This window comes from Pseudopipra pipra, chromosome 1 (assembly GCF_036250125.1).
Source record: "Pseudopipra pipra isolate bDixPip1 chromosome 1, bDixPip1.hap1, whole genome shotgun sequence".
Lineage (NCBI taxonomy): Eukaryota > Metazoa > Chordata > Aves > Passeriformes > Pipridae > Pseudopipra > Pseudopipra pipra.
Genome location: NC_087549.1, coordinates 1506864 through 1518141, shown reverse-complemented (window position 1 = coordinate 1518141; position 11278 = coordinate 1506864). Strand labels below are relative to the sequence as shown.

Genomic DNA, 11278 nt, shown 5'->3' with positions numbered 1-11278 from the left:
ATCTGACCAAGCCCAACAGGGAGATTTTGTTTAAAATAAAAAGCTGGAGCGGGTTATTTGTTCTGGGTTTTGAGCAGATTTGTTTCTGTGCTCTCAGGACTATCAGAGCAATCCCACCAGCCATGTAATTCCTGAGGCGTTCCCAGGCCGCGTTTCCCAGAAATCCTTGGGGTCACAGAGACCAAGACAGAGAAAGAAAAGGCCATAAAACACGGAAGTTTCTTCATCAATTTGAGCTGTAAAGTCCTGGAGAAAGGGAAGGGGAGATCTGGAGATCTGCCCTGCAGATCCTGGCATCCAACTCTGGGCTCTCCAACAGCACAAGGATGTGGGAATGTTGGAGCAAGGCCAGAGGAGGCCACGGAGATGCTCCAGGGGATGGAGCTCTTCTGCTCTGGAGCCAGGTTGGGAGAACTGGGAATGTCCAGCCTGGAGAAGGATCCAGGAAGACCTTGGAGCTCCTTCCAGGGCCTAAAAGGGATCCAAGAGAGCTGGAGAGGGACTTGGGACAAGGGAAGGAGGGACAACACACAGGGAATGGCTTCCCAGTGCCAGAGGGGAGGGATAGATGGGATATTGGGAAGGAATTCTTGGCTGGGAGGGTGATGAGGGGCTGGACTGGAATTCCCAGAGAAGTGGTGACTGCCCCATCTCTGGAAGTGTCCAAGCCCAGGTTGGATGGGACTTGGAGCAGCCTGGGCTAGTGGAAGGTGTCCCTAGGTGTCCCCTTGAACCCATAACATTCTGGGATTCCCTGTTGGGGCTGCAACATCTCTACATCTCCAGGTGCCTCTCCAGGGTCTCCCAAGGCTTCAGGAAGTGGCAAAGCCACATGCTCGGAGTGCTGGGAATGTGTCTGCACCCACGGGTGACATCACAGTGGGGAAACCTGTCGTTGGGATTCCCTGGAAGCACCTTAGAAGACAGATGAGCACCTTAGGGGAGAGATGTCACCACGTGGAGTGGCTGAGCCGGGTAAGGGACAAAGTGTCACCGGGATCATCCACAGGGAGCTCCACATCACCACAAATCCCCTGCACGGAGCTCTGCAGGTGACAAACCTCCTGCCAACCCCTCAGGGCTCTGTCACCAGGCACAAGGACGGGCTCACAAAGGGTTTGTGCAACATCTGGCACATCTGGGGGGGTGATTTTAGCCAGGGGAAAGGAAAAATGCTGACTGGGCAGCAGATTTTGAGGCCGGGAAGGCACGTTGAGGTCTCCCTGACCTTCTCACGGCACCAGCTGGGTGAGGATGGCACCAAAATACACCCATCAGCTCCCTCATGCTTCTAGAGGGACCAACCCCAACCATTGAAACCCCTCTTTGAGAGCAGAGGGTTTAGGGAAGAAGGAAAGGGAAGGTTTCGTCTTGTTTTGATTTCGGTTTTGCAATCAAAGCTCTCGGGGGATTAAGATCCACGAGGTGTCCCTGCCCAGGGTGCTGGATCTGAGCTCCTGCCCCGTCAGCATTTCTAAACAGGGAGCTGATCCCTGTCCCTGCAGCCCCTGGAACTGCCCTGCAAGTGGCCACGCTCGTGTCACACGTGATGGGGCCCGGAGGGAGGGCCTGGCAAGGTCCCAGCGAGGTGGGAGGAGGGAAATCACGGCTGTGCCCAAGGACCAAGGTCAGACCATCAGGCTGCAGCTGTGACCAGCTGGTTGTGTCATTGTCACCTCCTGGAAAAGTCCACCTCTGTGTTTGTTCACCTTGCTGAACTCAGGATCCCGGAATTATTGAGTTGGAAAAGACCTCCAAGGTCGTGGAGTCCAAGCTGTGTCCAATCCCCACCTTGTCCCCCAGCCCAGGGCACTGAGGGTGTCCAGGCCTTCCTCAGACACCTCCAGGGATGGGGACTCCAAACCTCCCTGGGCAGCCCCTTCCAATGCCTGGCAACCCTTTCCATGAAAGAATTCTTCCTGATGTCCAACATGACCCTCCCCTGGCACAGCTTGAGGCTGTTTCCTCTCCTCCTGTCCCTTGTGGGAGCAGAGCCCGACTCCCACTTGGCTCCACCTCCTGTCAGGGAGTTGTGGAAGTGAGAAGGTTCCCCCTGAGCCTCCTTTTCTCCAGGATGATCTCCTCCAGCTCCCTCAGCTGCTCCTGCTGCTCCAGACCCTTCCCCATCTCTGTTCCCTTCCCTGGACACACTCCAGCCCCTCAATGTCCATTTTGCCATGAGGGGCCCAGAACTGGACGTTAGGAAGAAGTTCTTTAGAGAGACATTAATTGGGCACTGGAAGGGGCTGCCCAGGGAGGTTTGGAGTCCCCACTCCTGGAGGTGTCCAAGGAAGGACTGGACGTGGCACTCAGTGCTCTGGGCTGGGGGACAAGGTGGGGTTGGGTCAGAGGTTGGACTCCACGGTCTTTTGGAGGTCTTTTCCAACCTCAGTGACTCTGTGATTCTGGGATCTTGAGGAAAGAGAACAGGACAAAAAGTAGGATCACAGCCCTGGAGAGCTGGAGAGAAGATCCAGGACTGTTTGGACTAATCCTGTGGGATACAAACTTGGAAAGAAGAGGGGTCTGTGACAGCAAGTTCCTTTACAAGGATCATCTTCTCTAAGCTCAAAAGCAGTGGAAGAATCACAGAATGGTTTGGGTTGGGAGAGACCTTCGTCTAATTCCAACCCTCTGCCATGGGCATGGACACTTTCTGCTATCCCAGGTTGCTCCAAGCCCCATCCAACCCTTCCATGGATGGGTGAAAATCCCAAAGTGCAGACAGTCAAACAAAAGTCCAGCTGGAATTTTTGGCAGTGTGAAAAAAAAAATAGATCAAATCTGGAATTACTATCAAAAACCATCTCCGGCAAAATCCGTTCCCAACCCATCTCTAGGGGCAGAAGGGCTTCTTCTCCTGGTCTAAACCCATCCAACGCCACCTCAGAGCAGCCAGCAGGTACCTAGCACCAAAATGCCCTGGAAAAATCCCCCTGGAGAAGGGGCTGGAAGTGGCAAAGGTGACGGGTTAATAGAGAGCCCCGCGTTAGATCCCGGCCCAGGGAAACGTCGCGCTCGGCAGCCCTTGTTGTGTCAAATTAATGGGCGAGATCATTTAGGCCGGGATAAAACCCACAACTTAATCCTTTTTCCCCTTCTTTTTTTTCCGGGGCAGGTTGTCGCCTCCGCCTGTTCCAGATGATGAATTGGTCCTGTTCGAGGCCGATCCGCTCGTTTGAGCGCGGCGCCGCTTTGCCAGGACTCCGCGCGAAATGAGGGAGCCCCGGCCATTTTTCATCCCCGGAGAGATGAGCGACACGGCGAATAAATTTTCCTGCTTAAAAATTTGCTGGGCCCAGGTTTTCTCGGCGAGGCAGCTTTGACAGGCTGTCACTTTGGTGGATGTTCGGCGCTCCGACTGTTCCAGGAGGCCTTTTATTGCTTTTTAAAAAAGATTTAAAGGAAACGAAACCCCCGGTGCCCGATGACGTTGAGCAGGGGCGATGTGTGGATCTGACTCTATCCAGGCATCCCACAGGTCCTGATCCCATTTTTTCCCCTCAGGAGGGGATCAGTGCCAGGTGCCAGGGCTGGGAAGTGAAGGGAGGGGAGATGGGAGCAGCACCAAACACACAACTCACCTTGTGGACAAGCCAAGATTTGTGGGTCCCTCCCAGCTGTGGAATCCGTGGAATCTCTGAAACAAGATTTGACGTCCTGCTCTTTTCCCTGACAGTGGGAGGAGGAAAATTTTTCCGGGTTTGATGAAGAACAACAACACACACATCCAAGGCAGTTCCCTGATGTGTCAGAGCACAACTGGAGCTGGATGCGCTCGATCCAGGGACCTCTGAGGACCCCCAGAACAGGAGCAACCACTGAGACCCCCCCTCAGGGGGAATATTTGCATTTTGGGGCTGGAAAATCCAAGTCCTTCTTGTCTGACTTCGCTTTGCTGAGCTCTTGCACCCCTGGACTGGGCTGCAGTTCATTTTCATGGGAAAAGCAGAATTCCTACGCTATTCCAGCCTCTGGGTAGGACCTGCTGGGCAGTGGGAGTGGTTTATCCTCATGCTGGGCAATGATCTTCTCAGAGGAGTTGTCTCCTCTCTAGATTAGGCACTTTGCAGGAGGAATTCACCTTCTCTTCTATCTCCAAGACCGTTCAACATCCTGGAGCTGCCGTGACATTCCAAGGTGTGACGCATTTCCCACAAGCTCTCTGCACTATGGAGAAGACTGGAACACTCCATGGAGAGTCAGGAATGGAAAAGGAATGGGAGGAACTGCTCTTTCAAGGTCTTTCCTGCTCTCTTTTGAAGTCTCTTTGACGTGGAGCTGCACCACTGCATGGGATGTTCATGTTAGAGAGGTTTGACGTCCTCCAGACACCTGCAATTCCCATTTGGATTGTGGGCCTGACTTTTTGGGCACGTTGCCTCCGCTTAATTTTCCCCCAGGCAACGAATGGCAGCTGTGGGAAACATCTGGACAGATGTGGAGAGGGTGGATCCCTCCAGAAGCCACCTGAGATCCATCGTGCCAGGCCCAGCATCTCCATGAGGATTGGAACAACCCAGGGGTGGACACAGGTCTGAAAGGTGGGGCAGGACAGGGGGAGGAGCAACAACAACCCCAACGTGCAGAAAGAAGGGAGAAAGGGAGGAGGATCCTCTCCCAGGCACGAGGTGGCCAACGTTGACCCTTCAAACCAGGTGTCACGTTGCCCGTAGAATCCTGGAATCTTGGAATCATAGAATCATGGGATGGTTTGGGTTGGAAGGAGAGTCAAAAGATCATCTCATTCCAAGCCCCTTCCATGGGCAGGGACAGCTCCCACTAGCCCAGGTTACTCCAACCTGGCCTTGGACACTTCCAGGGATCCAGGGGCAACCACAGCTTCTCTGGGAATTCCATTCCAGTGCCTCACCACCCACACAGGGAAGAATTTCTTCCTAATATCCAATCTAACCCTGCTGTCTGACAGTTTTCAGCCATTCCCCCTTGTCCTACGTGCTCTTGGAAATACTTTTGCCTCATCATTCCTGTAAGTTCCCCCTTCAGGTCCTGGAAGGCCACAATTAGGTCACGCCGAAACTTCTCTTTTCCGGGCTGAACGATCCCAATTCTCTCAGCCTTTCCTCATTTGACCATTCCTCAAAAGTCTGAGAAAGCCTGGGAGGTGGGAGAACACCAGCAGCAATTCCCAGGCTCCCCAGAGACACTGGGAACGGAGCAGGATCGGTCCCCGGATTAATGTTGTTATTGTTGGATGAGGGGAGGGATTAAGCCAAGCACTGAGCTAAGACTAAGGAAAATGAAGAGGAGACACATTGAGCTGCAGGTCAGACCTCCAGAGAGCTATTTGGGGTGAAAGTCAGAGCTCAGGGAAGGCTGGAAACCATCAGCTATAGGGGAAACCATCAGCTATAGGAACAGAGTCATTCCGGTCCTGCCTCAGCAGGGATTGTCCCAGGGAGGGGGGAAAAAAGGGAATGGAGGATCAATTCCTTCGGAACCAGGCCAGGCTGGCCCCGGAGATGGGCACTGGGGGAATGTGGGCTTATAAATGCTGCATGGAGTCCTGCAGGGACAGGGCTTGGTGTCACTTTAAAAAGTAAACATGGGCAGCCTAATGAATGAGTTATATCCCAGACGCTCCATTCCAGGAGAGGTATTTAACAGGCACTATTGGATTCCCTGGTATCTCTCTATCTGTAACCAGTGCATTATGACCATTAATGGATTTTTGAGGCCCGATTGATTTTTCATTAATTTGGTAAAAATCTTTTCCCTCTCCCATATAATTCCGTCTTAAAACGCTCGCCCTGACAGCCCGATAAGTCACTCACCTCATAATGCAAGTCTGGCTCATAAATCTCAGGGATGTGGGGAGCGGGGGGGGAGGGGGGAGGGAAGGGGGAAAGGGGGAACCTCCCTGGGTCAGGAAGGAGCTGCCAGGCGGCTTCCACTGCGGGAGGAATAGGAAAAATCCGTCAGCGATGGAAGGAGGGGAATAAGGTTTGCGGGGGCTGATGGGCACCTGAGAGGGAATTCCAGAAGCCACCTCGTCTTCCCAAGCCTGGATTTTGTAGGATAGTGCTGTGAAACACTGCGATGCCTCAGGGAACTGAGCTGGGGAGTCTGATCCATGTTGTCCCAAAAATTTGCGCTCCATGGAAGGTGCTGGCAAAGAGGTAAAACCTCCTGGCATTATAGCCCAGGGACTCCTCGTGGATTCCTGATTTTTCCCTGTGTGGTTTCAATTCTTTGCAGAGGGAAAACCCTGATCCAAGGTTTGTTCCTCCCAAAAGCTGGATCCTACCCCTGGGCAAGAAAGCCCATCAGTCCAGGGCTCCCTGAGGGTGTCTGGGACACTCCAGGTCTCCCTGAGAGGTCGGATCCAGCCTATGAAAAATTCCAGGGTGTCCCACCTGAGGCCAGGATGGATTTGCCTCTATCCTGGTGGGCCCAGAAAGAGTTTTCCTCTAAAAAAACGAATCCCATCCTCCCTTGAGTGACCCAGGGACCGCTTGGCTCTTGGGATAGAGGAGGAAAACCTCGTGGGACAAACATTCCTGAGGGATCTTCACCTGGATGAGCAAAGATCTGCTCTCTCTGCTCCTTCCGGGAGGGAGATGAGGCATCTCAATGGACCCTCCTTGGGAACATTTGGGAACAACATCATGGGATCTCTGCTTGGGTGGGAAGAGCCACGAGTAGTAAACGAGGAGTAAGGAGCGAGTAAGGACAGAGTTGGTCATTTCTGCTGTGCAGAGTGAGAGGATTTGGGCAGAAAATTCAGGAATAAGAGTCCTAGACCAGGGACAGAACCTACACCCATGTCATCTACACATGGATCATCCTCTCCCAAAAGCTTCTGCACAGCAGCACCAGGCTCTGGAAAAGCAGGGAGGTGACCATGGCTAAACTTCCCATGCAATCTGCTCCAAGCAGGAAAACATCCTGAAAGTGGTGCCTGAATCCCACAGCTGGAAAATTCAGCTCCCTTTCAGCAGGATCCCTAAGTTTTCCAGGCTGGATGTGCCTGGAAGTCCATGATGTTCTGGTTCTAACAAACTCTGCCCCAGGAATAAGGGAATATATTATGTTGTTCAACAATGTTCTCCAAGCAGGAAAACATCCTGAAAATGGTGCCTGAATCCCACAGTTGGAAAATTCAGCTCACTTTCAGCGGGATCCCTGGGTTTTCCAGGCTGGATGTGCTCAGAATTCCCTGACTCCTTGTGTCTAACAAGCTCTGCCCCAGGATTAAGAGAATATGTGATGTCATCCAAGAATGTGCTCCAGCCAGGAAAACATTTGGAAAGTGGTGCCTGAATCCTCTTGGGAAGGAATAGGTGGAAAATTCCCATGCAGAATTCCTCCAGGTAGGAAATCCTGCTCGGGAATGCTCAGAGGAGAGGCCACAACTCTGCTTTCAGCAGAGTGCTGTGCCCTTTCCATGCTTTCAGCAACATTCCTGGAAAAAAGGGCCTCATTAGCACTGATATTCCCTTAATCCTGAAGCAGAGCTTGTTAGAACCAGAACATCAGGGACTTCTGGGCTTTTCCAATCTGGAAAAGCCAGGGATCCCATGGAAAGTGAGCTGAATTTTCAAACTGTAGGATTCAGGCTCCACTTTCAGGATGTTTTCCCGCTTGGAGCAAATTGTCGGACAACATCACATATTCCCGTAATCCTGCAGGAGAGTTTGTCAGAGACAGGGAGTCAGGGAATTCTGGGCTCATCCAGCCTGGAAAACTCAGGGATCCCACTGAAAGTGAGCTGAATTTTCCAACTGTGGGATTCAGGCACCACTTTCAGGATGTTTTCCTGCTTGGAGAACATTGTTGGATGATACCACATATTCCCTTAATCCTGGAGCAGAGCTTGTTAGAACCAGAACATCAGGGCATTCTGGGCACATCTAGCCTGGAAAACTCAGGGATCCCACTGAAAGGGAACTGAATTTTCCAACTGTGGGATTCAGGCACCACATTCAGGATGTTTTCCTGTTTGGAGCACATCGTTGGACGACACCACAAGGCAGAAACGAGCCCAGGTGATAAAAAACCTCCAGAAATCAACTCCAAAATTCCCTTTTCTCCCTCGAAGACCTGCAAACAAACATCATTTTTTTTTTGTTGTTGGCCGTCCCCTCTGAAGGAGGTGAGCGATGATTCCCAGGAAAAGCTTCTGCTGGGTCTTGGATTATCTCCCAATTGTTTATTAAAACCCCAAAGTTAATGAGGACTAACGAGCAAATAATCAATAGCCCCTCAGGTCACCCAGGAGTAGATAAAGCCTCAATAAGCCCTCGGGGATGAGTGTATTTACTAAGCAGACAATTATCAGGGTAATGACTATTTGGGCGATTTCAAATTAATAAGATGTGATTGCACCCCCAAGGGACATGAACTGATGAGCAGAGTCACAACTGGAGCCAGGAAGGAGTTTTGAAAAAGTGTTTTTTTAACCAGGATATTCGTGAAGCACCAGCGCTCGAAGCCAACTTTGAATTTTCCAGGTTTTTTTGAATCCAAAGACAGAATTTTCCAACTTTGAATTTTCCATCCAAAGATGGTGCAGGCTGGAAGGGCCCTCTGGCAACCTCCTGTCCAGAGCTGTGTTTAAAGTATATCAAAATTGAAGATAAATTCAGTTTTTAAAGTTAGAACGGGATGCTCAGGGTTGGCCTCTTCTCCCAGGACAAGAGGACACGGCCTCAGGCTGTGCCAGGGGAGGGTCAGGTTGGACAGCGGGAGGAATTTCTTCATGGAAAGGGTGGTCAGGCCTTGGAAAGGGCTGCCCAGCAAGGTTTGGAGTCCCCATTCCTGTAGATGTCCAAGGAAGGCCTGGATGTGGTACTCGGTGCCCTGGGCTGGGGGACAAGGTGGGGATGGGTCAAAGGTTGGACTCGATGGTCCTGGAGGTCTTTTCCAACCTCAGTGATCCCATGATTCTCCAACTAAGTCTGGATGACTCCAAGGATGGAGATCCCACCCTTTCTCTGAGTCCCTTGGGTAACATCTGATCACCTTCAGAGCAAAGTTTGGTCCTTGTATCCCCTGGAAGTTTCCTCAACTCGAACATCCACGTGTTGCTCTTCTCTAAGGCTCCAGGGAGACCTTGGAGCACCTTCCAGAGCCTAAAGGGGCTCCAGGAGAGCTGGAGAGGCACTTGGGACAAGGGATGGAGGGACAGCACACAGGGAATGGCTTCCCACTGCCAGAGGGTTAGACGGGATATTGGGAAGGAATTCTTAGCTGGGAGGGTGGGGAGGGTCTGGAATGGAATTCCCAGAGGAGCTGTGGCTGCCTCATCCCTGGAAGTGTCCAAGGTCAGGTTGGAGCAACCTGGGCTAGTGGAAGGTGTCCCTGCCCATGGCAGGGGGTGGCACTGGATGGTCTTGAAGGTCCATTCCAGCCAAAACCATTCCCTGGGTCTGCATGGTCATTCCTTCTCCTCAAGAGAAGCCAGACTCATGTTGCTCTTACGAGGTGTTTTCCCTGCCCTGGTCCTGAACTCTCCCAATGTCTGAGGTCCTCCCCTTCCCAGACATTCCTTCATTCATTCCATGGATGGACCTTTGCCCAATTGTCTCACCCAAATCTTTCTTGCTGCATCATCTTCCGAACCCGCCCACCATGGACAGAGAGACCAAATTTTTCCCTCCCTCTGCCTGCTTTTTTAGTGGATTTGAAGGCTGAATTCCCTCTCTTAGTGAGAAACACTCCTAATTCTTACAGGATTTCTCCCCGTGATTCCTACCCTGTATGTCCCTGATATCGGCTCCTCGTCTTGGAATCCACCTTTGCCCCAAAGTGGAAACTCCATCACCACTTCTCTCCCTCCTTTTCCCATCCCAGCCATAAATGAGCTGTCTCAACCTCCATCCAGTAAAATTCCATCATGCCAACAACTGATTCGTGGCTTTCCCTGGCACATGACATGGATGAGTTGGATCTCGGACTCCTGCTGTGAGAGAAACTCCATTTTCTTCTCCCCTGGATCTGGATGGATTCAAAACCAACTGCATGAAAAACAGGGAGAACAAAATCCCACTTGGAAGAGAAGGGAGGAGTGTCTGCCTTGCAGACTTCCCTGAAGGCAAGTGCTCTGCCAGCCAGGAAACCCACCCCATTTCTGGGAGCTGAAGTCACTGGAATCCGGGAATAGAAGTCCAAGCCAAGAGCGAATCATTTGGAAACTTCCCATTCCTTGAACTTCAAAAAAAAAAAAAACCAAACCAACCAAACAAAACAGGGCATGTTTGGGAAAGCAGCTGTGATCTGAGTCATCTCCTCGTTCCATTTGTGGAGCAAATGCTGGTCTGTAACAAATGGAAATCAATGAATATGTCAGGTCCCATCAAATCGAGGGAGGAGGGAAACGCCTTCCAAACCCATCCCCGTGTCCTTCCTTACACCTGCCCGCTCCAGCTGGGCCTGGAATCAGCAGATTTAGCACCGGGAGCGATGCAAAGTCAGGAGTTCTCCTGACTCCAAAGCCAAATCTTTAGGGATCTACCAAATTCCGCTCCCTAAGCCCGGCTGGGTTGGATTTATTGGGACATGGGGACTGTTTTCAGCCCACCTTTGTAGCTGCCTCGAGCAGATATTGGTTGGAGAGCTCTTCACTCGCAGCAATTAACTCTCAGACCTGTTAATTTTCATTTTCTCCCCTCTGCTGTTCCAAAATTCCCAGCTCTTGATTCCCGGGAGCCGGTGGGAACACAGCCCTGAGAAGCCTGGCCACGACTTCCCGAGTCCTTTTATCCAACCGTTCGGAGTAAAATCCTGGGAGCCAGATGGGAAATAAACACCAAGACTGAGCTGGGATCAGCAAAACCGTTCCTATCCCTGCTTCAGTCATTAATAGGCAATTGTGGACTCTGAGGGCAGGAAAAAAACAACCATAAAATTAAACTGCAACCCGGTGCAAACGCGTTTCCCCTCCTCAGAAACGTCTGGAAGCTCCATCTCTCCGCATCCAGAGGTGGGATTATAACTCACGGCCCCGCTGGCAGCTGGTGCTGTAGCTCCCCATTCATTTTATGGCCCTGAGCATTAACATTTCTGCAGAACACGGTGCTAATTCTCTGCAAAAGAATGATCATTTTTTTAGTGACTCACCACAATTAATTATCGGCCTCTTAACAATTTCCCCGGGATGAGGGATTGCCAGGGAGAGGCCGGTGGGCTCTTAAGGAAGGGGCTGGAGGGGCAGAAGGTGAACAAGGTTTTGGGTGGGATGAATTTGGGTCATTCCAGGCTTTTAAAACCACCCCAAAAAAAATGGATGCGTGGTCAGGGATCTGTTTGTAGGAGT

At 51.5% G+C, this 11278-nt stretch overlaps 1 long non-coding RNA gene across 1 annotated transcript; it reads left to right on the top strand.

Annotated features, from left to right (window-relative positions):
• The first annotated feature begins 800 nt into the window (after positions 1 to 800).
• On the top strand, positions 801 to 3291 carry LOC135415031 (uncharacterized). The gene is made up of 2 exons (XR_010430950.1): positions 801 to 975; positions 3119 to 3291. It is a non-coding gene; the product is annotated as an uncharacterized LOC135415031 (long non-coding RNA).
• Positions 3292 to 11278: the final 7987 nt, after the last annotated feature.